Raw genomic sequence first — 26,383 nt, 5'->3', positions numbered from 1 at the left:
AGTTGAATGCCTCTAAAAAAATCTTTATTAATGTGAAGTGCCATAGTTTGCATGATTAGGAGAAACAAAAAGGGTGCAATAATCCCTCTCTCTATATTGAAGCTACGGGTGGTTCCATTTCACAATTTCACTGAACTGCTGCACCTTTTATATAATGTCTGAATTGCAGATTTAAAATAAGAGCCAAAACCAAAAAAGTCCAAAGTATTAAACAAAAAAGAATGTTCTATGGTATCAAAGGCTTTATAGTAATCTATGAATAATATAAGGCTGTTGTCATCAATAACTTCATGGTAGTCAATTAAATCCAGAAGTAGATGAACAGTATTACTTATATGTCTACCACTCATAAATCCAGACTGGCAGTCATCAATAATTGTTTGAAGACAAGGTTCGAGCCTTTGAGCAAAAATAAGTGATAATAACTTAACATCATTATTAATTAAAGTAATTGGCCTCCAATTTTCAATACACACTGGGTCTTTCCCAGGTTTGGGGATTAATGTTATGAGGCCTTGAGACATAGATGGCGGTAATCTTCCCATAGACAAAGCTTCCTTATAAACATTGAACAAAAATTCTGAAATCTCTTCTTTGAAGATTTTATAAAACTCACTAGTTGAACCATCGTTCCCAGGGGACTTATTATCCTTTAACTTAGAAATACATAAATTGATTTCTTCTTGAGTAATATCCTGATCACACAGACTTTCCTGTTCTTCATCTATTCGTTTTACATCCCCATCTATAGAACTTTTGCCATTTCTTTCCCTCTATGGGTTGCTAATCTTCTAATTTGATACTTCAAAAATTCCCATTGCGCTCCAAAGGAGTTCAGTGCTTTAGCCTTTCTCCAGTTTACATTAATAGTTAACTTTGCCATGCTTAGAAATTGTTTATCTTCTAAGAGAGTGTTATTTAATTTCCAATAACCTGTTCCAATTCTTTTATCCTGATCATTTATGTTATTAAGATTAACTGAGATGTATATCAATTTATGGTCTGTAAGTACAGAAGGTTCAATATAAACATCCATAACTTCTTTCTCCATAACTGTGGAAATCAACCAAAAATCTATTCTTGACTGTTTGCTCAAGTCTTTTGTTTGCCATGTAAACTGACACTTGTCAGGATTTCTATACCTCCATATATCAAAACAATTTAAATTAGAGCACAGTTTATCAATTTCTGCAGTTTTATCAACTCTCACCGGACGTGGTGGCTGACAGTCCAAAAGTGGATCTTTAATGGAGTTCGAATCTCCTCCAAGGATTAGTTTCGCACTGGGGAACAGCCTTAGAAATAAACAGATTTCTTCTTCCACTTCTTCAAATAAGGCTTGGTTTCTGGAGCTGTTATTTGTACCATAAATATTACTCAATACAAAAATGGTGTCCATAAATTTCACAGCCAGAACAATCCACCTTCCAAACACATGAATTGTATTCTTCAAAACTTTACCTTTAAACTTCCCTTTTAGAATGGCTACACCTGCTGAATTGTTGCTGCCATAAGACATCCAAATGTCCTCTCCCCATTGCTGCTTCCAAAATTTATAATCAGTCACTAAAGCATGGGTCTCTTGTAACAAATAAAAATCAGCTTTAAATTTTTTACAGAAAAGAAAGACAGCTTTCCTCTTCAAATTGTCTCGGATACCCCTAACATTCAGTGAGCACAGTGATAGGGACAGTGTTGCTCACACACACAAACTCAGAGAGAAATAAAGAAAAAGAAAAAAGAAATAATTTTTTTTGTTTGTTTTTCAACACCTACTTTAACAGCCTACTTTAATGTTATACCTGATAATTTATGACAAGTCTTCTCTTACTTGCTGTCAACCATCATATCGCAGTTCCTTCCCATCGATTATGGCTTTTGCTCCCCTGAAGAAAGCCTTCTTTCCCTCCCTGCGTGCTGTCTCAATGTGGGGCCATAGTTTCTTGTTTCTTTGTCCCTCAATGTCAAGTCCTCTCCGAAACGGATTTTCCTGGATGTGAGATAATCCGCGTTCTTGGCTCTTTTCCAAACCATCTCTCTGTTTGCTCTAGAAGTAAAACGTGTGATGACTGGTCGTACTTTATCTTCAGTTCTTCTTCCCAACCTATGGCTGACGTCTATGTGGAGATGAACAAGATTCCCGAGCTCTGGAGCAATCGCCTGGCAGATGTCCATCACCCACTTGCTTGACGTCTTCTCCCCCTTGCTCTGGAAGTCCGTAGAGTCTTAGGGCGTTTTCACACCTGCCTTGTTTAGTTCAGTTGAATCGAACCCTGGAGCGTTTACCCCCTTGGTGCAGTTCGTTTTGGAAGGTGTGAACACATCAATCGCACTCGGGTGCGGACCAAAACAACCGGACCGAGACCTTGTCGAAGAGGTGGTCTCGGTCCGGTTCCGTAACAAACTCTGGTACAGTTCGTTTGTGGTGAGAACATGATCCAACTCAATCCGACCCAACTGCAGGAAGCATCATTGCTTAACCCCAAATTTCCACTGGATACGTGTCCGCTGCGTTACGGCCGATCAGGTGTTTTGCTCTGCCATCCGCCGTCCGGTAAACCCCGGTTGCGTATTGAGTCGGACACGGCGCAGTACAGTAGACAGCTGGCATCTCGAGGCTGAGGAGTTTCCGCGATAATCACATAATCACTCGCGACCGCAGTTATAAGTCTGTGTTATTAAAAACAACAACAGGAAGTGTTCCCGACCGAAGGATCAGCAGAAGAGCTTGTGTCTGTCTCTTTTTTGAGTTTTATTTTGAAAAGTAACCAGATGTCATATTGTAGTTGTTTCAGTGCTTGACTTCCTGTCTGCTTGGTGCTAAATTCAGCTGGATTGCTGCCTCGTTTTCGAAATTTAGACCAATTAGAGAGCAGTTTCCTCGCGCAACACACATTTTGGTCCACTTGTAAATGCTGCTGTGTGAACACAAACCAAACTCGAGGTAATATGCAACATTGTAACACGTTTGTCCCTGATTCGGACCAGAGCAAACAAACTATAGGTGTGAAAACGCCCTCAAGTTCCAGCGCCTCTGGTAACGTTCAGCATCGTTCACCTTGTCCTCCAACTCAGAGATCCTTTTGTCGTGGTCAGTAGTTACCTTCTTCACAGTGGTTACATCTCTTTTCATATCCTGAATTTCTTTGAAGAGGAACTCTGCGTTTTCCTTCAAGGCGTCGATACTTGCTACATTGTGTTGAATCAACTTCTCCAGGACCTCTGCTTTCTTTTCCAGACCATCAGCTCTTTCGTCTATTTTTTTTTTTTCAACAGCTCTATGATAGTATCCTGTACCTCAGCCAGAGTTGGTTCGGATCTCACTTTCTTCGCTTCGGAAGTGTTCGGCATGGAGTCAGGTAACGGCACACATTCCGGGCTTTGAGGGCGTGCATAGGAATGTAAATCCATATGACTGATTTCCATCTCTGCCTCAACCGTAAGAGTATTACTACTTAGTTTAGTGAAGAGGTTTCTGTCCACCTTGGCTGTGCGAAATCTTCCTCTATCTTTTACTCTTTTCCGAGCCATGGTGGCGTTCTGTCGGTGTCCCAGGTGTTGTCACTTCTCAGGTTAATTAACGCTGGCAGAGATTTTCTTCCTTTTTTTTCAGAGGCTTGCCAACGCTAAAAATTTAGGTTATCTGTCTCCAACTCTCAGCTTAAATCTTAGTGTTGCTTAGAGATGCAACTTATAGTTGGTATAACCTATGAATCAAACTTTAGGTGTTAAAAAAAACAAAAAACGTTGCTCTCTCAGTTGCGTGCTTCCATGGCCTCCTCCGGCCGTCCGGGCTGATGATTTTTTTATTTATTTATTTATTTTTTAATTTAATTTTATTAAGTAATTGAAAATACAAAACTCTCAACGAGGATATTATAACAGTAATAACAATAATACAGATGAAAAATCAGTACAGTATAAAATGCAGAAAAACATAACTTTAACTTTAGGGGATTCATGAAACCAAAACAAAATAAAAGCATAGCACCAAATGAGATGGTGCAAAAGATGTATTTTTTCAGGCATTCTTGTTTAACATAAAACGGAGCAGCAAATTAATAAATTACAAATAAATTATAGTTTAGAAAAGCAGAAGACGGGAGAAGTCCAGGCTTAGTTTCTTGGTATACTTGTTTTTTATCATATTAAGCGATGAAAAAAACAACCTAAATTCATTAATAAAACAAGAGAAGGAAGGCTTAGAGTTCCTCCATTTTGCACAATGGATATGATATTTACCCAACAGTATGATAATGTTGATTATGTCTGAGACAGACATGTTTAAGTGATCCATATCAAAAATAATATTATATAATTCAAATGGTGGTACATCTTTAATTTTTAAAGAAATCCAATCTTTTATGTCACACCAAAAACGTTGTGTAGTAGGGCATAAAAAGAGCAGATGTTCCAGAGTTTCATCTTCATCACTACAAAAAGAACATTTATCCACCTCAAAACCAAATCTCTTTTGGAGAAGTTCTGCCACAAGGTAAATTTTGTTTATGATTTTAAAGTGTGTTTCTTTGACTTTAGGTAAAACAGGCCATTTGATAAATTTTGAGTGTGCTTTGTTTAGTGTACTCGAAGTAACAGAATCAGATCCCAGCCTAGTAACCCTTCTGTTATAATCATGAAACATTTTGGCTTTCAAAAAACTACTATTACATTTATTATTACAGTTTTTATCAGTCAGAATACATTGTCCTACCAATAAATTTGGTAGTACTGATGAGGGATTATTGTACATCATAAAATTTTTAATCAAGTGAATCAAAGGTATTGGAATAAGTTTACAAAATTTGGTGTATTCTCTTTGAGAACAGTTTAGATTATATTTTTCTGAAAAGTCTGTATAACTTAAAATGACACCATTATCATCCATTAAATCTGTTATGAATATAATGTCTTTCTGAAACCAGTCTCTCTTGAAGATTGATTTACGATTCAGTGTTATTACTCTATTGTTCCATAAGGTTGAATTATGGGGGGAAAAGTTGTGGGTAAATATCATTTTCCAAAAATGCAATATTTGCTTATGAAAGTTAGATAGCTTAATCGGGATCCTGTTCACCTCCAAATCACATTTCAAAATAAAATCTAAGCCTCCTATTTTTTGAAACAAGGACCTGGGAATGTGGAACCACATGGATTCTGGCTGTGACAGACAAGATTTTATCCAGTTAATTCTAAAGGTGCCAACTATAGATTCAAATTCTGGAGCTTTAATACCTTTAAAAGAGCTTTAATTGGAAAATAACTGAGTTGGCTTTATTTATGTTTTTAGAGGAAATATAAAGGGAGTGGCAGGGATAGATCAGTTTAGAAATGCCTTCACCTTTCGATAGAGTGGTTCTGCCAAAAATAGTAAGGTCTCTGGTTAACCAGTGGCAGAGAGATTTCTTCATATCCATAATACGGTTAGATATATTGGTGTCTTCTCTTCTAATTAAGTTTTTAGATATAGTCAGCCCTAAATATTTAACTTCAGACTCAACTCTAATTGAGGCAATAGAAGAGTCGGACTTTGTATGAATAGGGAGTAGTTCGCATTTTTTAAAGTTAAGAGATAAACCAGATGCTTTAGAGAAGATTGAAATACCTCTGAGAGTTTTATCTACCATTGATTTATCTTTTAAGAAGATAGCTGTATCATCTGCAAATTGACTAATTTTAAACTCTTTATTAAAGATTGTTATTCCTTGTATGTCATTTGAATTATTGACTAACAATGTTAATAGTTGTGTTGCTAATATAAAAAGTTTTGGGGAAATAGGGCAACCCTGCCTAATTCCACGTAGCACCTTAAAACTAGGAGTCATTCCTGGGTTCAAGGAGACCATGCTACTGATGTCAGTGTACAGCATTTCAACGATTTACAGAATTTACTCCCGAAGCCCAAGAATTGTAGTGTTTTCAACTGAAAAGGATGTTCAATTGTGTCAAACGCCTTGAAAAAGTCCAGAAACAACACATAACCATCTGTTGTGATAAACTCTCTATAATCTAACAGGTCAAAAATTAGTCTAGTATGGTTATGTATGTGTCTACCCTTCACAAAGGCTGACTGGCACTCATCCACTATTTGTGATAACCCCATATCCAATCTATTAGAGTATATATGAGCAAGCAACTTATAATCATTACATAATAAGGTAATTGGCCTCCACTTATCCAGCAATAGATGATCTTTTTTGGGCTTTGGAATTAAGGTGATAACACCCCTTTTCATGGTAGGGGACAGATGACCAGATGAGATGCATTCCAAAAAGGCATTATAAAGCAGTAGTCTAATATCATTCCAAAAATGGATATAAAATTCCACTGTTAACCCATCTTGTCCTGGTGACTTTCCTTTTGACATCCATCCAATTGCTATATCTAGCTCTTCAATTCTAAGCTTGTCCTCCATATGTTGTCTAAAATTCTCATTAATTATTTTGCTACATTCCTTAATTTTTTCAAAAAACATTTGACAATCCTCCATTGAAAATTTGGATTCATACAACTTGTTATAGAATTGTCTTATTTCTTCGTTAACTTGGTCTTGGTTGTCAGTGCTTATCTTATTAATAAGTAACTTATTAATTTTCTTTTTTGTTTGTCTTTGTTTTTCTAGACTAAAAAAATAGGAAGTATTTTTTTCACCTTCCTCGAGCCAACAAGCTCTTGATCGTATAAATGCTCCTTTTGCTTTTTCCAGGTATAGATTATCTAGTTGGTTTTGAAAGACTATTGAATTCGACTTGTTCTTCTGAAGATAAGTCTGTTTTTTGACATAATCTATTCATATCATTAATAATTGTTTGTTGTTTTTGTTTTTTAGCTTTAGAGATGTATTTACTTGTTTTAATAGCAACTTCTTTAATTTTGAATTTAAACCACTCCCATTTATTCAAGGGTGACATTTCTAGTTGATTAATTTCATATAACAAGTTTTTAGTTTCACTGCAAAATTCATTATTATCTAGAAGGTTGCTATTAAACTTCCATAGAGAGTTAGGGATATGATTAACCCCACCTAGCTGAAAAGAAACAGAGACAGCACAGTGGTCAGTTAGGGGTGATTTTGATGTTTCACATTTCAGGACCTCATTTATCAGGTTGGTAGAAATTAACCAAAAATCTAATCTTGAGCACTGACCATTGTTAGCCGAATTATACCATGTATATTGATTAGTATTGGGGTTTTTCATTCTCCAACAATCAATTAAATCACCTTTAGTGATAAATTCACTTATGATTTCCTCATAGCAATGGCTTTGCCCTCTTGGAGGGAGACAATCCATCCATAAATCAGGAACCAGATTAAAGTCTCCTCCAACTATGACTTTGTCAGTACTATAGGTCACTTTCCATCCCTCCAACATCTTGCTCAAGGAAGAATAAAGTTGTTTGTTCTGTGTCCTTCTGTTATAACCATATACACAAATCAAAATATAGTTGGCATCATTAAACTCAATCACCATCATTAGCCAATGTCCGTTGATGTCACTTGTGTGGTAAATTACATTTCCAGAAAACTTATTGAACAGGATCATTACTCCAGCTGAATGTGAAGTCCCATGACTAAAGAAAACACAGTCACCCCAGTGTTGTTTCCAAAAAGTTGTGTCCGCCTCCACAGAATGAGTCTCTTGCAAAAAAATAATGTTGCTCTTTTGCTCCTTGCAAAAAAGAAATGTTGCCTTGCGTTTGACATTGTTCTTTAGTCCCCTAGTATTTAAAGAAAAAAAGGATAACATTCACTAAGGCAAGTGTGCGCGAAGAAAATGATGCGCAGGAATGAGTAGGTGATATGTCCCGATCAGAATTCTAAATTAACATTTAATGCAACAACCCTTGAGGTATCTGAACATTTATAAACTGTCAAACTAGGTCATGGTACCTGTTATGGACCATAGTATCAACGTAAAGATGTTCAATTAGGATCCACACGACGGTTGTCAATCAGAGCGTATCCTTCCTTCAGAAACGCTCTCTTTCCCTTTTTTTTGACCTCCTGGACCAGTGGCCACAGCTTGGAGCGAGCCTCCCGATCTTCTCTGGAGAAGTCTTCTCTGAAGCGAATATGCATCTCACTACACACTCGCGCGTCCTTCGATTTTTTCCAGACTTCATCCTGTACGGTTCTCATCCCGAACTGAATGATGATCGCCCTCGGCGTATTGTTAGAGGCGGCCGCGGTGTTATGTTTGCCCAGGCGGTGGACTGTGTCCACGGTGTCTCGCAGCCGGTCCACAGATAGAGGCACAACTCTGGTGAGAATCCCGATGACGATTTCTCTTGTGTTTTCTCCCTCCTTTTCTGGTAGACCAGTCAGTCTCAGGTTCCATCTCCTTTTGTAACGAGCCTGTTCCTCGGTTGCAGTTTTAAGCGTGCTGTTTTCTTTTTTGAGCTCGTCAATCTTTTTCTTGAGCAGAATAATTTCTTGTTTGTTTTCTCTTGTGGCCGTAGTATAAGCTTCGATGCTTTTGTCGAGTTTTTTTAACAGTTCAGTCTGTTCATCGACTTTCCCAGTCAGAGCCTGAACTGCATGAAGAATGGCGGCGCCTATTTCAGTGTTGTCTTTCTCTTTCATTTTCTTGGGTTTTGGGCTTTTTATTGGTGTATGAGTCGGGTTAATCTTACTTTTTTTGGAGGAACTCTCATCCACCTCGATGTCTTCAATGTCACTGTCTTCACAAGCCTTGCGGAGGGCAGTTAAGTTGTAGTCATGGTCTGTCATGTTAGCATCCACGTCGTCCTAAAAAAAATGTCAAAACAGGATTGAAAAATGTGAATTTTCAAAAAAAAGTTGTCGGTAAAAGCAGTTCGAAGGGAAAAATCCCAGTGGAGGCCTTGGGTTGCTGGCAAACGTTCACTATCCTGGACAAAACGATACTTTTCCAACAGAGCCTGCAAAAAGCTGCCTCTCACTCCGCCATCTTAGATCCTCTCCATCCCGGGCTGATGTTGCTGTCCAGGTAGTGGTAACAGAGTTACCTCCGGCTGACCTCTTTACGTCACCAGCTGCCTCCGCATTCAAGAAAGACGACGTACGAAAAGCGAGACGAAGCTACATCTTTGTACATTTCATATATGGTGTACATGATAATAACACAAGCTAGGGGCACAATGGCGCTCTTTCTTGCGGTGATTTCAGAGGAAAGACGCCGTCGTCCATCTACTTCCGGCTCACGGCCCCGGGGGAAAAATCTCGCGCCTGCGCAGAACATCAAAATCCGATCTGATGGATCTGAGTGACAGTTTCCTCATCACTAAACGTGGGCCACAATCCGACCCTCGATCACTCACGTCGTGAGGACGGGACAAAGTCTCTAGGACATATAAGGCATAGGCCTGTCGCCTGTGTATATTCTGTGATTTTTTTTCTCTCTTCATCCGTCTTGTTTTAGTTTTTGGTGGTGCGCGCAGCGCACCCAGTGTTTCCCTCGAGCGCGACCTAGCTGTTTTGAAAACATGACAAAATCCTACCGCCACTGAACGCATCTCCGTCAGTAAGGCATATCTGTAGTCACGTCTGACAGACGTCTACTAAATCGTGATAAATGTATATGTTTATGTTTTTCAGACATACATTTTCCAATTATATGACCATATATCTCAAGGTTAAACTTTTTGTATTAAAAAGTAACCAGATATATGTTTTCTAAACACTAATCTATCAACCAAACCCCATCAACTGAAAACTACAAAGATGCGGAAATGTCCGGAAGTCGCAATACACATTGCTATGCTCCGCCATGTTGTTTTGTAGTTCCAATGTGTTTTCTCTATTAAGTGAAGTCATAACCAAGAATATTGTTGGCTTATTGATAGGTTTTAAGGCTAGGGAACACATTTAATTGGTCAAATTTCATGCATCTTATTGACAAAATGGTAAGATCATGTTTTTTTTAGATTTGGGCCTTCATCAGTGGTGCCCCCTATATACACTGATTCGGTTATAGTAGTTTAGATCAAGCGCTTTCCAAAACTGTTGATCCCATATCTGTAGCACTTTTTGTTGCTGCTTTATAAGCCTTCAAAAACGTCCCAATTTCAAGGTTCAAAGGTCATTCCTGAGGAGAAGGAAACACCCACATGTCCCATTCTGAAATATGTTACTCCCTAGGTCAAGACCTTTCAAATGATGTCTTCATTGTTCACTTACGATAAAATTTCATTTTAATCTTGCTCCCAGCTAAACCTCTTTCAGGTGTACTTTCTCAGATGCCTTAGGGTCACAGCTAGATAAGATAAGCCCAAAATTTTTTAAGGCCTATTTAATGGCCAAATATGTTCAAGATATTGATGTTTGCCTTCCACACAGCTAGTCAGATTTTTCAATTTGGATCAGATAAGACCCAATCTTACCCTACAAATACATATTCTTGCAAATAAGCATATTTCCCCATTCCCTTAATATGGCTATAAACATAGCCTAGGCTATAGCTACTGCACCCTTTCCCACGCTGACAGGATAGATCAGTGGTTTCCAAACTTTCTCTACTGCGGGCCCCCCTTTGGCTCATTAGAATTTTCTTTTTGCAATGTCCAGCTTTGATGTGTATTTTGCCACTGTCGTGAGCATTCAGGAACATTCTCGTCATTGATTAAAACCATTTATTGCAACAAAGTTATACAGTTAGACTTCACTGCACTGAAGGCTCCACTCTAGAATGAATGTGATTGGGTAGAGACTAATCAGCTGGCTGTCAGATGACAACAGCTGGGGGCCACTTACGACTTCAATGTCCTGCATGAATTTGCGCAAAGCTTAATTTATAGGAGATGATCATTTATGGATCTGCAGGGGCGCATTGGTCCCGCGCCAAGGGATGACTGTTTGCAGAGTTAAGTTGCAGACCTAAGTGTATTCACGCTATAACTGACTATGTCATGTGTTACTGTCACTGTTACTGTGTGACACAAGTCAGGCCCGCGGGAACAATCAAAGCAGGGCCACTTGGACCAACAGGTCCAGTCAAGGATGTAGATGCCAGCAGGGGCTGGATATCAGCATAGCTGTGGACGGAACTGAACTGGGACAGGGATGGAGTGCATGTGTGTGTGTGTTGTGAGAGAGGAGCAACGTTGAAACCCGCCTGTCACAGAGGAGAGAAGAAAAATGCAATGAAACTAATTGTAGCAACTTCTGGCATCGGCATCTCCATAGCAATAGTGCCTCAGGTACTGCAGTATTTGCCTTACCAAAAATGACAAAACTGTGAGAAATATAATAGAAATGCTTAACCATGACATCAGCAAGGGTCAAACAAATAATAGCCTCACATCATCCTCTTCCCATTTGTTAATGATCTTTATTTCTTCATGTATAGCCATGACGTTTTGTCAGCAACAAAGTTAACAACTTGTGTTTTTCCATACTGTGAAAGTAACCAACTTTAAAAAGCAATCAAAAGTCAAGTCGTACATGTCAGACCTCATTACACCATATATTCCAACTTGTGCATTACGCTCCCAAAATTCAGGGCTCCTGCTGGTTCCCAGGATAAAGTATAAGTCAGCTGGCTGCAGGGCTTTTTCCTATTGGGCTCCTTTCCTCTGGAACAACCTCCCAGCTGACATCAGACAATCTGGCTCTGTTGACGCCTTTAAATCCAAACTCAAAACTCACTTCTTTGATTTAGCCTTTAATTAGCCCTTGATATCAATTGTAAGCTTCTTCAGTGGGTCGGTGTCAGTCTCAATGAGATCCTATAGTATTAGATTACACTGTGCTGCCGACGAGAAACAATCTGTTTATTCTGATCAATATCGCATTTCTCAAACCTGTTTTTGTTTTCTGTTCCCACAAGCTGCAAGCTGTGTCACTCTCTATAGCTTTCTCCTCCTCCTCCTCCTCTCTCTCCTACTTCTCTTTCTCCTCCTCCCCTCTTTCTTTCAGGCTCCCTTCTGATGGACCACGGCCCCCTGGGACCATCTACCGTTCCGGGCTCCAGCTGCCTTGAAATACTGACTGATCTGGATCGTCACACCCCAGACTCTGCTGGATCATTGCTCTCCTCTGTTTCACTACCTCCTCATATCTATATTTCTGTTAACCTTGATGCCTCTGTCTTTTACTAATTATCTTGTGTGGCCTGCCCTCTTCCAGGTCATCATGGTGGACAGGAGGTCGTGTGGCTTGGGCACCACTTGGTGATGCCTCGTCCTGCTCGGTTGTCTCCTGGATCCACTCACTTTACATAACTTGTATCAGACTTTCTGTTAATGTACATTGTAAACTGTGATTTGTTGCTCTTTTCAGTACACATGACATCTATTGCATGTCTGTCCGTCCTGGAAGAGGGATCCCTCCTCTGCGGCTCTTCCTGAGGTTTCTTCCATTGTTTTTTTTTCCATCAACATGTGAAGTTTTTCCTAACTCAAATTGAGGGTCTAAGGACAGAGGATGTTGTTCACTGTACAGATTGTAAAGCCCATTGAGGCAATGTGATTGTGATTTTGGGCTATATAAATAACAATGATTTGATTTGATTTGATGCAAGAACATGAAATCAAGTAATACGTCAGCTGTGATATAATAAAAGTGAGGTGTATGTGGAGTTTTCCATCTTATCTAAATTTGAAATAAACATTACCTTAAATACAAGATAGAAACCTAATGGCATATATGCTCCAACCAAAATATTCACATTGACACAAAAACATTCACATTACACATTTTTATTTTTAAACAATTTGAAGAGAATCCTTTGGCTGCCAGGAAGGGGCCCACTCCTTGCCACTAGAAACAGATGAGAAATGTTCTTTTTGTTACTGGTGCTTGCTGAGTATTTCTAATAAGCTTAACCCTCTAACATGTGTCAAGCACAGAACCTACAGAATATTCTAGGGATGACCTCAAATAGTCGATGATTTGATTCGGAGAGGTCTGATTTGACTATCAACCTTGTCGTCCAATTGTCGAAAAATTTGGTTTTGAAAAAAAGATTGTACCATTCTGAATAAATAGGGGTGTTCCCTGCTGCTGAACATCTGATTTTACATTACATTAGCTCTTAGCTCTGGAGCAGAAAAAAAAGCAAAAGAGATCATGAATCAATGACGGAAAAACAATATGATTCGACTATAAGTCAACTATAGAGCAAATCTGATGAATCAGATTAAACTATGAAAATCCTTAGTCAAGGACACCCCTAGAATATTCCACATATAACTATTTCATCTATGAAATACCACTGCTATTTTGAACAAAGAAATCATTCTAAGCAACTGAGTACATAATAAAGCAGTAATAAACTACAAGTAAAAGGGATCTTCCGGCGTAAATTTAACCCATGGTCCAACGCACCGTGACTCCGAGTTAGACCCCCCCAAAAGATGAAGTCTGCTAACCGCTAGCTTCTCTAGTTGTAGCAACTTGCACAAACCTTGATCAAAAAGCCACTCATAGCCACAAATAATGCTCAGAACAGCACCAAACGTCATCAGCAGTACAAACAGGGTCCCAGCACATAGGAGGCATCAAACATCTGTTAGCTTTGCCTGGTTTCTATTGAAAAGAGACCAAAACAACTCACCCACTCTCCTCCAGTTATACATGCTGGGCCGGATTAACCATATGGGCAACTGGGTAATTGCCCAGGGGCCCACGACCTCTAAAGGGCCCAGGTGTGGTTATATCTCGCTGATATGTTAAACTGTCCGCCGGAGCGCGGGCTGCATTTAGACCGTCTATGCGCTGCACCTGATCTCTGCCCCTGGCTGCCTGTGAGTCTCAGCTCACAGCAACAGTGACTGTGGCCGTGAGCTGAGACCCACTCCTCATTGGTCAGCCTGTATGAGGCAGGGCAAAGGTGACGCCAATCAACGTGCACTGAGCAGGTCGCGTGACGTCAAGCGTTGCTATGCGAAACAACTCAGAAGACGCAAACATGGAGAAGCTAAGCGGGAGCGCTAAGCGGAAATTAAAAAAGGAGAAGGATATCAGGAACGCAGAAAATTTTAAATATATTCCAAAAATAGGACATTTCTTCACGCTAGTAAACGCTAGCAACTGTTCTGCTAAGGCAGCATCAGTCAACGAGGACAGCTCAGCTAGCCAGGACATTTCTTCACTGCCGGCGCTAGCTAACGTTAATGTTCACTGCCCGGAGAGCAAAGAGCCCCCGGTAGCATCTTCAACCGGCGGCCCGGATTCTGCTGCGACTGCGACCGCTGAGGGAAGCGGTGATGGGTCTCGAGTCTCACCGCCATATGAACCGCTTGTAGAGTCTGCGAGCAGCCCCTGTACCTCAACGCCTCTACTCCCTGGGGATCCTGCACTGTGGGGGCCGGTAACGGAGCCGCTCCGGGAAGAGGCGATCTTCCTAGGACCTGCAGCTTTCCAGAACCGGGCTGCCAAGTATCTTGCATCGGTGAGAGAGTCCGGACTTGGGAGTAGGACACGCTCCCTCACCAACGATCTGCTCCATTGCCGTCTCCCAAACAATCAAATTGTGCCAAGGGAATGGCTTTCTTTACTCGCCATCAGCTGGATCAGTCTATTGCTATGCCTGCAAACTCCTGTCATCCCAAAAGCATGCATTTATTAGCGGGTTCTGTGATTGGAAACATCCAGAGAGGATTAGTGATCATGAAAAGAGTGCAGAACACAGACAAAACATGCTGTCTTTATTACACAGGTCTAAATACGCATGCAGAGTTGACACTTCTCTTGCCCGACAGTGTGAGGCAGAACAGCAATACTGGACCGTCATTACATTTTTGGGAGCGAGAGGACTGCCATTTCGAGGTGACAACGAACTGCTGGGCTCCGCGCACAATGGGAACTATTTGGGACTGCTTGAACTGATAGCGGAGTTTGACCCCTTCTTAAAGGAGCACCTTGAGAAACATGGCAATAAGGGTAGAGGTAAACCATCGTACTTGTCCTCAACTGTGTGTGAAGAATTTATTTCAGTAATGGGTGACAAAACTAAGCAAGTGATAGCAGAGGAAATCAGACATGCTAAGTATTTCTCTGTAATCGTTGATTCAACACCAGATTTAGCACACATAGATCAGCTCACATTTGTTTTTCGTTTTGTCAGTGCAGATGGCAGAGTAGTGGAACGATTCATTGGGTTTGAGCCCATCCACAGCCATACAGGTGCCAGCCTAGCTGAATGTGTGATAGAAATGGTGCGAGGCTTGGGGTTAGACTTGTCAAACTGTCGTGGCCAAAGTTTCGATAACGCTAGCAATATGTCACCATGTGCTGCCCATTCACTGAACCTTGTAGGTGTTAACTGCATTGATAATTGCTGTGAGGAGGTTAACTCTTTTTTTGAACTGTTGCAGTCCTTGTATACATTTTGCAGCGCATCAACACATCGCTGGAATACAGTTTTCCATAACAGCAAACATTACATTAGATACACTCTAAAATCCCTCAGCACCACTCGATGGAGTTGCAGAGCAGACTCCACAAAAGCTCTCAATGAAAATTACGGGGCAATCAGAGATACCTTAATCAAAATAGCTTCAGACTGTGATGAAAAAACACAAACCAAACTCGAAGTTGCTGCATTGGTCGCAAAACTTGATAAACTTGAGACAGTGATAATGACTAAATTGTGGGACTGGGTACTGCATAGATTTAAGGCAACAAGTGACCAACTCCAAAAAAACGATATGGATTTAGCTACTGCCCTTGGCCTTTTGCGGTCACTGCTTTCATATTTTGGCACTCCACGTGAACAGTTTGCAGAGCTCGAAGAATCCGCACGCACTGTTAGTGCCACACAGAACTACCAGTTTGACACCCGATGTATGAGAAAAAGAAAGCAATTTGCAGACGAGTCTGGGGATGACAGCAAAGTAGCTTTTACTGATAGTAGTCAGAGATTTGAGGTTGAAACATATTATGTCATCACTGACAGACTTTGTTTGTGCCTATCCAAGCGCATCGAAGCCTACACACGTGTGTGACCTCTTTGGAGTTTTGTTTGAGAGGGACTGCAATGATTGTGATGTGCGTGAAAGAGCTGCTAAGCTGTGCTCCACTTATCCAACAGATCTGGATGGTTCCTTGTCAGACGAACTTTTTCAGTTCAAGCACTTTGTGCACAATGAGACTTCACTTATACAGCTGCTGCAAGCTCTTGAGAGACATGGACTTAGGACGTTTCCAAATGTTTATGTTGCACTAAGACTGTTTTTAACCTTGTGTAGCAGGATAAGCATTTTGTCTTGTTTCCCCTCTTGCCCTTTGTTTACATTTGGTTACTATGGTTTCCGCTATGCATTGGGGTGGGCCAGTATAAAAGCGGTAGTCTGCCCACCGGTTCGTCCTCTCATCATTTCCGGGTCGGCGGTTGTGTGCGCGACAGGTATGGCTGCACGCTGCTTCACCTCGCTGCTCGTTTTATTTCGATCATTATGTTTTAGGCATTTGTGTTGTGTTGTAGGGCGATCGTGTGCTGCTGTGTGCTTCCTGTCCGTGTGCGCCGCTGTGATTGTTTGGCGGTGGTGAGTGTCATCTCTCTCTCTCCGTTGTGGTTGATGCTGCTAGGTGGCTAATGCTAGTGTGGTCACAGGTAAATGCTGGCGGCTGCCTGGAGTCCTTTCTCCCTCCCTCCTCTCATGAGTGTGTGAGTGTCTGTGCTACTAAAAAGGTATGTAGCCTATACGTTAATGCATAACCTCATCATTTTAACTTAGCCAATGCTAATGATGGTTTTCCTTAATTAGGTGTTACTGTAGCCACCTCCCTGGGCCGCTGCTGCTTTGAGCTTGTTTACTACGTTCATCTCGTTCATATTTGCTGCTGCTGCATGCCGTACGGTGTTGTCCTGCGGTCATCGGAAGTGTCGGCTTGTACAGGACAGTTGGTCGGCCGCACGCTGCTGGGCCAGACTATCTGTTTTACTGGGGACTGGTGCCCCTTATGTGAATGAGTGTATCAATGTGTGGATCCTGTTTCATTATTTTTGAGTGTGTGTTTGAGTTAATTTTGGATTCTGTTTATGTAAATCTATTTTGTAAATCTCGTTAATTGAATTTGGTAACTGAGTTTTGTTTTCTTTCTTTTTTTTTGGTTATATCAGCAGTTAAGTGATATATTGTGATTTTAGGGAAGGGGTCTGTCTGTTATGGTTTTGTTAGGTTTTCTTTCATTTTGTGTGTGTGTGTGTGTGTGTGTGACCCCACTAATTTGTTGTTTCCTCCCTTTTCAGTTGCTGTAGGCCGGTGGTGGCGTTGCTGGTGACCTGGTGGTGGCATCCTCTCTTGTCTTGCTGTGTCCCTTGGAGTGGGTTTTTCTTCACTGAGAGTGTGTCTGCCACGTGTGCCCGGTGACTTAAGTTTGTTTCTTTATTTTGGTGGATTCCTCCCCTGCACTAGCCTTCGTCCATCCACTTCGGCCTCAGCCCTGATTAGGTTTGTCTTTTGTGTGAATGAGTTAATTGATTTTTAAGAATATATTAAAATAAAATGCATTTTAAAACTTTGAACCACGTCTCTCGCCTTTAAATAACTACGAACCTGTGTGCCTTGCGTAAGAAAATAATGCTCTGGGTGAAATTCCCAGGGTGGCGTTGTTGAGCTTTTAGTATTTTTCCTTTCTTTTCACCTCCTCCTTGCCACAAACTTGGCGTTGTCGGCAGGATAGTTACTGTAGTAAAAGGCAGAGACGTGTGTTTCATTGTTTTTTTTCTTTTGATTTGTACAAAGCAGCAGCGGTTCTTTATTCAAATCTGCACTCATGGAGGAGGAATTGCAAGAGCTGCGAGACCTGGTTGCACAGTTGAAAGCGGACAATGAGAAGCTACGTCAAGAGCAGGCCCGTGCTGGACCCGCCCCTAGTGCCATACCTTCAACCTGATCAGCGGTCCCTATTGCCAGTATCCCTGTAGCAGAGAGGTTGGTGTTTGTGCCTCGTGACAGGAATTGTCCTATGTTCAGAGGAAGATCAGGGATAGCGCTGGTTGAATGGGTTGAGGAAGTGCAGGCATGTATGAGGGCCCGTCATTTATCCCAAGTTGATCAGGCTTTCTTTCTCTTCGATCATCTAGAGGGGGAAGCACGTGAGGAGGTTAAATACCGCCCCAGTGTAGAGCGTGGGGATCCAGCTAGGATAATTGCTATACTTCAGGAACTCTATGGCTGCTCTGAATCCTATGTAGCCTTACAAGAGGCTTTCTTCTCCAGAAAGCAACATGAGGGAGAAACGTTGCTGGAATTCTCCCTCGCCTTGATGAGTCTCATGGAAAGGGTTAAGCAGCGTGCACCGACCAGAATGCCTAATGCTGAGGTTTTGTTGCGGGATCAGTTTGTTGAGCAGGTTGGAGATAACACCTTACGACGAGAGCTTAAACAGTTTGTGCGTAGACAGCCCACAGCTACATTGCTTGATGTCAGGGGGGAGGCAATTAGGTGGGAACGCGAGGGTCTATCAAGTGTTGTGAGAGGCCGCAGTAACTCTGTCCCCTCCATTAGTGGTATTCAGTATGGAGTTCAGGGTGCTCACCCAGTTGCTTGTGTTCCTCCGTCATCTGAAATGAGTGAAATGAAGGAAATGTTGAGACAGCAGCAAGAACAGCTGAACCAGTTAACTCAAACCATTGCTCTGATACAGCGTCCTCTTCAACATAGTCTTTCAAAGCAGCATGGGCCTGTAATATGTAGACGCTGTCAGCGACCTGGCCATTTTGCTAGGGAATGTGATGGTGTGCGTGCTCCCTCTCGCTCTCAGTTCTCCTCGCAAGCCTCCCGGCCCCCAGCTAGGCAGCCAGAATCCGTCCCAGCTCCGGAAAACTAGCACCCACCAAACTTCAGAGCCACAGTTTGGGTGGGGTCTCTACTGGCTCAAATGCAGTGCAAGGTGAATTGGCTGTGTCAAAACTGGTTTCGTCTTGTCCCCATTTAGAGGTTAACATGGGGGGAGTTAAGGTGCCATGTCTAATTGATACTGGTTCTATGGTTTCCACTGTTACAGAGAGCTTTTTTCGCCAGCATTTTGAACCATGGGGTCAAGAGCGCCTTAAATCATGTAACTGGTTGCAGCTTAGGGCAGCTAATGGGTTGGATATTCCTTTCCTTGGTTATCTGGAGTTAAATGTTGAGTTGTGTGGCAAGTTGATCTCGCAGTGTGGTATCTTGGTAGTGAGGGATCCTCCTGGTGATGTTTCCCTTCAGGTCCCTGGTGTGATGGGAATGAATGTGATCCGGAAATGCTACCAAGAGCTTTTCGTGCAGCATGGTTTAGCACTGTTTGAGCTGTCTTTTGTCACTCAGGCCCCTCGACCTATCACACAGGCGTTACAGAAGTGCCACCAAGTGACCACGCAGATCCCTCCAGAGCTGATGGTAAAGGTAAAGGTCAGAGGTAACCGTGCACACCGCATTCCAGGTGGTGTAATTAAAATAGTAGCAGTCACATGCTCAGAGCAGTGTTCTGATACTACTGTGTTGTTTGAACCCCTGGACTGTGGTTTACCTGCTGGCCTGCTGGCTTCTCCATCTTTGGTGAGGGTGGTTAGGGGTACAGCATACATACCCATTGTCAATGTTGGTTCCATCGAGGTTCTGTTATACCCACGTACAGTTGTTGGCACTCTGGAACAGGTGAATGTAGTGAGCTTGCCTACAGGAGTCACAGAGGTTCCATCCACAGTAGCCACTGTAGCATCTCAGACTGCTCTACCTACAGTACAGGACCAGATGGAGGGTTTAGATCTGTCGTCGTTGTCCTCAGAAGAGCAGGGTCAGGTGAGGGCCCTCCTGAGGAATTATATATCTGTTTTCTCTGCCCATGACAGTGATTTAGGTTGCACCAATCTGATCTCTCATGACATCCCTCTTGTAGATGAGACCCCTGTCAAACAACGCTATAGACGTGTCCCTCCCTCCGATTATGAGGCCGTAAAAGAGCACATTAATCAGCTTCTTGCAGCACAGGTGATCAGAGAAAGTAGCAGCCCCTACGCTTCCCCCATTGTGCTAGTTAAGAAGAAGGATGGGAGTCTGCGCATGTGCGTTGATTACCGGCAGCTCAATAATAAGACCAGGAAGGATGCGTTTCCGCTGCCACGCATCGAGGAGTCATTGGATGCTTTGACAGGTGCGCGCTGGTTCTCCACCCTGGACCTGGCCAGTGGGTACAACCAGGTCCCAGTTGCTGAGAAGGATCGACCCAAGACTGCATTCTGTACTCCATTTGGTCTGTTCGAATGGAATCGTATGCCATTCGGACTTTGTAACGCACCCAGCACCTTTCAAAGATTAATGCAGAGAATCTTTGGTCATCAACAGGGTCAGTCATTGCTTCTTTACTTGGATGACATTGTCGTGTTCTCTTCCACTGTACAGCAGCATTTGCAGCGACTCGAAGCGGTATTGGGTCGGCTTCAGCAGGAGGGACTGAAGGCAAAGCTCTCCAAATGCGCCTTTTTCCAGCCGGAGGTGCGTTATCTGGGCCACGTAATCTCTGCTAATGGTGTCTCCACAGATCCATCCAAGATAGACGCTGTGGCAAAATGGCCACCTCCCAAGACTGTCTCTGAGCTCCGGTCTTTCCTGGGTTTTGCAAGCTATTACCGCCGTTCCGTGGAGGGCTTTGCAAAGCTCGCAGCTCCCCTTCACCGACTGGTAGCTGAGCTGGGAAGTACTAGGACCAAGCGGAGGTCCACGCAGATTGCCATCGAGAACTGGAACGAGGAGTGCCGACAGAGTTTTGAGGCACTGAGGACAAAGCTAACTAATACCCCAGTGCTCGCCTACGCAGACTTTTCTCTGCCCTTCGTACTCGAGGTCGATGCCAGTCATGGTGGGCTGGGAGCAGTGCTCTCCCAGGAGCAAGAAGGCAAACTGAGACCCATAGCTTATGCTAGTCGTGGACTGAGGCCCACAGAGCGTAATATGTCAAACTATAGTTCAATGAGATTGGAGTTCCTGGCCCTTAAGTGGGCAATGAGTGAGAAATTTCGAGAGTATCTGTTGGGCCACCGTTGCATTGTTTACACAGACAATAATCCACTCAGTCACTTATCCTCTGCAAAGCTCGGTGCTGCAGAACAGCGCTGGGCAGCCCAACTGGCTTCGTTTGACTTCGAGCTAAAATTTCGATCTGGCCGAAGCAACAGAAATGCAGATGCTTTGTCCCGTCAGCACTCACCTGGCCCATCAGACTTCGAAGCCATGCTGCCTGGCACCTCGCTTCCCAAGCCCCTCCAGCAGGCCCTGAACATGGAAAAGACGCTAGTAAATCAAGCAACTGTGATGGTTTTGCCTCAGAAAACATCTTCAGACATCTGTGCCCTTCAACATGCTGACCCAGTCATCCAGGAAGTCCGGAGGTACTGGGACCAGGGGCGGCGTCCCAGCTATGAAGAGCGGCAGCAACTTTCCTCACCTGGGCTCATCCTGCTGCGTCAATGGAGCCGGTTCGTGGAGAGGGATGGGATCCTGTATCGGCAGATCTTCCGCCCTGATGGTGCTGAGCCGATGTTCCAGCTGCTCCTGCCTGCTGTTCTAATCAGGGAGGTGTTAACTCAGGTCCACCAAGAGCATGGCCATCAGGGGGTGGAACGGACCCTAGCTCTTTTACGATCCAGATGCTATTGGCCAGGTATGTCCACAGAGGTTGAAACATGGTGCCAGGCGTGTGAGCGGTGTCAGTTTGCAAAGGACAGCCAACCCACTGCACGGAACCCCATGGGACATTTGTTGGCATCCAGGCCAAATGAGATTCTGGCCATCGACTACACCCTGTTGGATCCTGCTAAAAATGGTACGGAAAATGTGTTGGTGATGACAGATGTCTTTAGCAAATACACGCTTGCTGTCCCCACCCGTGATCAGCATGCCAGTACTGTGGCCCAGGTTTTGGTGGTAGAGTGGTTCTCAAAGTTTGGGGTCCCAGCCAGGATACACTCTGATCAGGGACGTAACTTCGAGAGCGCCCTCATCCAGCAGCTTTGCAGTCTGTATGGCATTCAGAAGTCTCGCACCACCCCATACCACCCAGCCGGCAATGGCCAGTGTGAGCGCTTCAACCGAACCCTCCACAACCTACTGCGCACACTGCCTCCATCCCGAAAAAGAGACTGGACCACCTGCCTCCCTCAGGTCCTTTATTGTTATAATACTACCCCCCATCAGGCAACCGGCGAGTCTCCCTTTTTCTTAATGTTTGGGCAGGAGCCCAGACTCCCCATTGACTTCTTGTTGGGTAGAGTTCCAGACCCTGTGAGTGGAGAGGTTCATGAATGGATTCAGGAGCATCAGGCCCGATTACAGATGGCTTTCAATGGTGCACAGGAACGACTGAAGACTGCTGCAGCACGCAGAAAGAAAGCTCATGATCAACACATTCGAGGTGAACCCCTGAAGCAAGGTCAGTTGGTTTTGCTGCGTGATTTCAGTGCCAGAAGGCGGCACAAGCTGCAAGACCTATGGGGCCCCACAGTGTACCGGGTCATCAAAGCACCTAAGGAAGGGGGAGCTGTGTATTCTATCGCCCCAAGGGATGATCAATCTAAAGTCAAGCACGTTCACCGTACTCTGTTAAAGGCTGTGATTGGAGTAGAGTCACCTGGTTGTGCTGCTGCCAGTAATCCACCTCTCCCGAATACGCCAGTCTCTGATGAGTTTTCCTGTGGTGATGATGACCTGCTGTTTCTGGTCCCTGAAACTGCTTCTGTGCCCATCTTGCCAGCTACCAGAGCCGTAGCAGAGACTCAAGCCACCTCTCAGGTGTCACCCCATTCAGCTGACCTGGTCCCCACTGCACCAGGTCCTTCCAGGCCTTTGGTCATAGACCCTGCTCAGCCATCCACCTCTCTGGTTATTCCATACACCAGCTCCTCTGACACCAGCATTACGGCACCACGGAGATCAGCACGATCAACTGCTGGTCAGCATTCCAATGTCCATCGTGTCCCAAGGCCAGTGGGGGAATTTGCGCTGGGGGCTGCAACCTCTCAGGGTTCTGTATCACAGGCTGTCACTGCTCTTTTTAGGCCCTGGAGCTAGTTGTGGTTTTAGTTCATCGTCGGGGCGACGATACAAAAGGAGGGGGTAGATTGTAGCAGGATAAGCATTTTGTCTTGTTTCCCCTCTTGCCCTTTGTTTACATTTGGTTACTATGGTTTCCGCTATGCATTGGGGTGGGCCAGTATAAAAGCGGTAGTCTGCCCACCGGTTCGTCCTCTCATCATTTCCGGGTCGGCGGTTGTGTGCGCGACAGGTATGGCTGCACGCTGCTTCACCTCGCTGCTCGTTTTATTTCGATCATTATGTTTTAGGCATTTGTGTTGTGTTGTAGGGCGATCGTGTGCTGCTGTGTGCTTCCTGTCCGTGTGCGCCGCTGTGATTGTTTGGCGGTGGTGAGTGTCATCTCTCTCTCTCCGTTGTGGTTGATGCTGCTAGGTGGCTAATGCTAGTGTGGTCACAGGTAAATGCTGGCGGCTGCCTGGAGTCCTTTCTCCCTCCCTCCTCTCATGAGTGTGTGAGTGTCTGTGCTACTAAAAAGGTATGTAGCCTATACGTTAATGCATAACCTCATCATTTTAACTTAGCCAATGCTAATGATGGTTTTCCTTAATTAGGTGTTACTGTAGCCACCTCCCTGGGCCGCTGCTGCTTTGAGCTTGTTTACTACGTTCATCTCGTTCATATTTGCTGCTGCTGCATGCCGTACGGTGTTGTCCTGCGGTCATCGGAAGTGTCGGCTTGTACAGGACAGTTGGTCGGCCGCACGCTGCTGGGCCCGACTATCTGTTTTACTGGGGACTGGTGCCCCTTATGTGAATGAGTGTATCAATGTGTGGATCCTGTTTCATTATTTTTGAGTGTGTGTTTGAGTTCATTTTGGATTCTGTTTATGTAAATCTATTTTGTAAATCTCGTTAATTGAATTTGGTAACTGAGTTTTGTTTTCTTTCTTTTTTTTTGGTTATATCAGCAGTTAAGTGATATATTGTGATTTTAGGGAAGGGGTCTGTCTGTTATGGTTTTGTTAGGTTTTCTTTCATTTTGTGTGTGTGTGTGTGTGTGTGTGTGTGTGTGTGTGTGTGTGTGTGTGTGTGACCCCACTAATTTGTTGTTTCCTCCCTTTTCAGTTGCTGTAGGCCGGTGGTGGCGTTGCTGGTGACCTGGTGGTGGCATCCTCCCTTGTCTTGCTGTGTCCCTTGGAGTGGGTTTTTCTTCACTGAGAGTGTGTCTGCCACGTGTGCCCGGTGACTTAAGTTTGTTTCTTTATTTTGGTGGATTCCTCCCCTGCACTAGCCTTCGTCCATCCACTTCGGCCTCAGCCCTGATTAGGTTTGTCTTTTGTGTGAATGAGTTAATTGATTTTTAAGAATATATTAAAATAAAATGCATTTTAAAACTTTGAACCACGTCTCTCGCCTTTAAGTAACTACGAACCTGTGTGCCTTGCGTAAGAAAATAATTCTCTGGGTGAAATTCCCAGGGTGGCGTTGTTGAGCTTTTAGTATTTTTCCTTTCTTTTCACCTCCTCCTTGCCACACTTGCCTGTGTCTAACTGCGAGGGTGAGAGGTCATTTTCTGTTTTGAAACTAGTTAAAAATGAGCTGAGGACCACAATGTCACAGACACGGCTCTCTGCACTTTCTCTCTTGGCCATTGAACATGAACTTGTTAGTGCCCTTGATTTTTAAGATATTGTACACCAGTTTGCACATTCAAAGTCCAGAAAAATGCCAGTGTAAGATGTGTTTGCCAAATAAAATCAAGCATTTCAAATTTAAATATGCACTTTCCCATTATTTAGGATTAAAAGTGTGTATTTTGCCAGAGTATTTAGCATTTCTTTTTGTCTTGTCTAATTGAGAGAAATTGACAGATTTCCAAATGTCTATCTTGCGCTAAAATGTTTGACCCTTGCCTGTCTTGTTGAACTGTGATGTGACAGGTTAGTTTCTGTTTTAAAACTAGTTAAAAATGAGTTTAGGAGCTGATGATACTGCATTTTATTTATGTTTTCCTTGTGGTGGCTCCATGAAAATGGTGTAAATTGTTTATTGATGTTGAGAGAACAGGCAGATTTCCAAATGTTTAAATTGCGCTAAAATGTTTGACCCTTGCCTGTCTTGTTGAACTGTGATGTGACAGGTTAGTTTCTGTTTTAAAACTAGTTAAAAATGAGTTTAGGAGCTGATGATACTGCATTTTATTTGTTTTCCTTGTGGTGGCTCCATGAAAATGCTGTAAATTGTTTATTGATGTTGAGAGAACAGGCAGATTTCCAAATGTTTAAATTGCACTAAAATGTTTGACCCTTGCCTGTCTTGTTGAACTGTGATGTGACAGGTTAGTTTCTGTTTTAAAACTAGTTAAAAATGAGTTTAGGAGCTGATGATACTGCATTTTATTTATGTTTTCCTTGTGGTGGCTCCATGAAAATGCTGTAAATTATTTATTGTTGAGAGAACAGGCAGATTTCAAAATGTTTAAATTGCACTATAACTTGAAGTCCTGTTGAATTCTGAGGTGACAGGGTGATTTCTGTTTAAAATGAGCTGAGGACCAAAATACTTCTTGATTCTAGATTATGGATATTTTTTAGTGTCTTGTCTGTGGACTTCCTCTGTGATGGTTCTATCAATTCAATACATTTGTGTTGGGAGTATGTGTTGTTAAATAAATACTGGATGCTTTGAAAGTGGTTGATTTTTGATTATTATTTTGAAAATGGAGGACACTTCCTTCCCTCTCTATGTAGTGGGTCAATTTTGCCAGATTATACTGACGCCAATTTATTTTGTTTTCATAACATCATATGAGTGAGCGGTCTTGACAAGAGAACATAGTGGTGCATTTGTAGTTTTATGAGCATTTGCACATCTGTACATCAACATGCACTTGATGACAGTTAGTTATTGAAGTATTGAGTATATTTACTGTATATTACTGTAATTTATTCTGAATTTTGCCAGATTATGGTGATCCTGGAGTCGTGATGATGGGGCCCTTGAGTATTGTTGCCCAGGGTACAGTGAAGTGTTAATCTGGCCCTGTATACATGCAGCAACTTTCCGCGTCCAGCATAGCGTCCAGGCACTGACAAAACACGTCCGAGTCCTCCTGGCAGCACAGACATTCAGTTTCAGCGGCCATTGGCAGGCAGTGACCACAAATGACCACTTGATCTCCGACAGCACCAGACTGACAGACCTCCACGGACTGATGAAGCAGAAGTAGTCTGGGAGGAGGTTATGGTTAATCCAATTTGCCCCGATACACTAAGAACTGTTGCCCAGTGTGGAAAAAAAATTAACAAACAGAAAAACGCACCCTTTTCCAGTAATAAAGACGCTCACATTTACTGTTTACGGTCTGTTTTACTTAGCAACGGTCTGTTATACAGAAATACAAGACTGTAAGATGTAGAATCAAGAGTGTAATTCATTAGAGTGTGATC

General features: G+C 43.0%; 1 long non-coding RNA gene across 2 annotated transcripts; it reads left to right on the top strand.

The window, feature by feature from the left end:
* The first annotated feature begins 16,334 nt into the window (after positions 1–16,334).
* On the top strand, positions 16,335–17,779 carry LOC115576811 (uncharacterized). Of its 2 annotated transcripts, XR_003982945.1 has the most exons (3): positions 16,335–16,613; positions 17,175–17,376; positions 17,674–17,779. It is a non-coding gene; the product is annotated as an uncharacterized LOC115576811 (long non-coding RNA). The 2 variants fall into 2 exon arrangements; XR_003982944.1 differs by lacking the exon at positions 17,674–17,779 and having other exon boundaries at positions 17,175–17,450.
* The last annotated feature ends 8,604 nt before the right edge of the window (positions 17,780–26,383 follow it).

This window comes from Sparus aurata, chromosome 24 (assembly GCF_900880675.1).
Source record: "Sparus aurata chromosome 24, fSpaAur1.1, whole genome shotgun sequence".
NCBI classification, from domain to species: domain Eukaryota; kingdom Metazoa; phylum Chordata; class Actinopteri; order Spariformes; family Sparidae; genus Sparus; species Sparus aurata.
Note: the sequence above shows the minus strand (reverse complement) of the source record. Positions and strands in the feature narration are given on the sequence as shown.